The sequence below is a fragment of the Myotis brandtii genome, unplaced genomic scaffold (genome assembly GCF_000412655.1).
Source record: "Myotis brandtii unplaced genomic scaffold, ASM41265v1 scaffold300, whole genome shotgun sequence".
In the NCBI taxonomy this organism is placed as follows: Eukaryota; Metazoa; Chordata; class Mammalia; order Chiroptera; family Vespertilionidae; genus Myotis; species Myotis brandtii.
In genome coordinates, this window is record NW_005361459.1 from 1,202,545 (window position 1) to 1,204,923 (window position 2,379).

The 2,379-nt window shown below is 52.3% G+C and overlaps 1 pseudogene; it reads right to left on the bottom strand.

Moving 5' to 3' along the window:
* Positions 1–288: 288 nt before the first annotated feature.
* On the bottom strand, positions 289–1,478 carry LOC102255188 (annotated as a pseudogene).
* Positions 1,479–2,379: the final 901 nt, after the last annotated feature.

The window sequence follows — 2,379 nt, forward strand, 5'->3', positions numbered from 1 at the left end:
TTTAGGTGGGTTGGATTGACTTTTTAAAATCATTATATAGTGTCCTTCTTTGTCTTTTTTACAACCTTTGTTTGTTTGTTTATTTACTTATTTTTCATGTCTACAATTGTATTTTTATTACCTCCACGTTTTGAAGCAGTTCTTGACCAGCAGAGTGTGTTGGGGACATTTTTTTTACAATAAATGAAAGTATTTGTTTAAGAAAAAGACACGTGTTCCTTCAAATAGGTAAGAAAAGCTTCCGGCCTCCTCTCCTCTCTTTCCCCTGTGGGGACCCAAAATGGTACCCTAGAAATATTCAGCAAAGTGTGCCTTAGCTTCCCTGACCCCTCCCCCAGCAGCTGGGAGGAGGCCAACATTCTCCTCACAGGCCATTTCATCTTGAAGTCCGTCAAGGCTGACATCCCAGATGCTCATGCCCCTGTCCATGCCCACGCGGTGGTGCAGAAGTGCAAGCACTTGCCGGCCTCCCCCTCCCCCACCTCCCGCGGAGCACGGAGATCTGGCTGATTCTGTTTTTGTGCAGCGAGTCTAGGCCCGCCCCAGCCACGCCGCCCTTGCGGAGGTTCTGGAAGGGCTCGCAAGCTGGTAAGCCGGCTGCCAGCTTTGTTTGGGCACCTCCTGCCGCCCACCGAAGCTCAGCGCCCCCTAGGCGCTCTCGTAGGTAAAAGGCACCGGAAAGCAGTCAAGGCCCGCAGCCAACAGACTGTTTTCTGTGACGAAGGTCACGAAGGTCACGGCTAGCAGTGACAGCGTTTTAAGAGGCCAGATCGCGACTGCCTTCTTGTCAGCATCAGCCAGGCACATCGTGCAGTCTTGGCTGACCCAGGCCAGGCGGCTGCCCCTGGCTGAAAAGAAGACACCGTGTAACCAGAGGCAGCCACTGCTGGACTCAAACAATAGCTCCCAGAATGGCAGGGTGGAGCCCCATGGGTGGGTGCTGGCCACTCCTCCACTTCCTTTATAGAGGCTGAGAAGATCGGGCACTTGAAGTCGCAGGAGCCTGTGGCCAGGAACACGCTGTTGGGGTGCCAGTCCCCGCTGAGGACGGTGGAGCGAACGGACTTCTTGATGTGCTTGCACACCCACCAGGCGTTTTCCTGCTCGAAATAGCAGATGGAGATATGCGGGAGCCGCTGCCACAGCGAACTTGTTCTCATTGGGGGCCCAGCGCACACAGCCAGCAGCCAGGTTGATCCGCAGGATGACAAGGGTGGGCATCCACTGCGGCCCTGAAGAGTCCACACATGCGCATTGCGGTTTGTGCCGCAGCTCACAAGGCGGTTACTCCCGGGGGCCCAGTCAACGCCTGTCACCTGCCCGTTGTGCTGCCTGAGCTGGTGCATCTTGACCCACTTGGCCTGGCCCTTCCCATAGGTGTGCACCTCTGGGTGGTTGGGGCAAATGGCAATCTGTATGCGGTCCGTGTGCCAGGCCTGGCAGCTGATGGGCTCCACCAGGAAGCTGTGGCAGTCCATGGCTTCTCAGTTTCTCAGGGCTCCAGGCCAAGGACTCTGGGCAGTCAACAGGCCGAACTGGCTCTGGGACCTGCAGCTACTTCTTCATCTTTAAACCGTTGTTTTAAAGTCTCTGATATAAATATTGCTACTTTAGTGTTTTAAAATTTCTATTTGCAATGAAATATCTTTTTCCATCCCTTTCCTTTAGTCTGTGTGTGTCTTTCAATCTGAAGGGATCTCTGGAAGACAACATATGTATGGATCTGGTATTTTTGTCCATTCAGCTAACCTATGACTTTTGATTGGTGCATTTAATCCATTCACATTTAAAGTAATTATTGATAGGTACATCATTATTGCTATTTTATTATTCACCAGAGGCCTGGTGCACGAAATTCATGCACAGGTAGGGTCCTTAGGCCTAGTCTGTGATCAGGGCCAATCGGGGCCTTCTGGCTGCCGGCTGGGGCCTTTCTTCATTCCGTGCTGCCCCCTGGTAGTCAGTGCACATCATAGTGCGCAATCAAACTCCCAGTCTCCCGGTCAAACTCCTGAGGGGACACTTTGCATATTAGCCTTTTATATCTAACCTAATAAAAGACAAAGATGCTAATTGACCATACCTTCGCTACTCCCCAAGCCACGCCCAACAGCCAATCAGAGCGACTATATGCAAATTAACCCAACCAAGATGGCAGTCGGCAGCAACAGAACTGGAGCAAGCAGGAGGCTTGGTTTGCCCGGGCAATGGAGGAAGCCAAGCTGTGGCCTATGCTCATGACAATAAAGTTTCAACTATAGAAGACAAATAAATTCCAGATACTTGCTTCCAGCCAGCCTCCACTGGGAGCTTGGGTGGCTGGGGGCTGTGGCCAGCCTGCTAACAGCCATCAGCCCCTCACCCAGGCTGGCCAGGCAC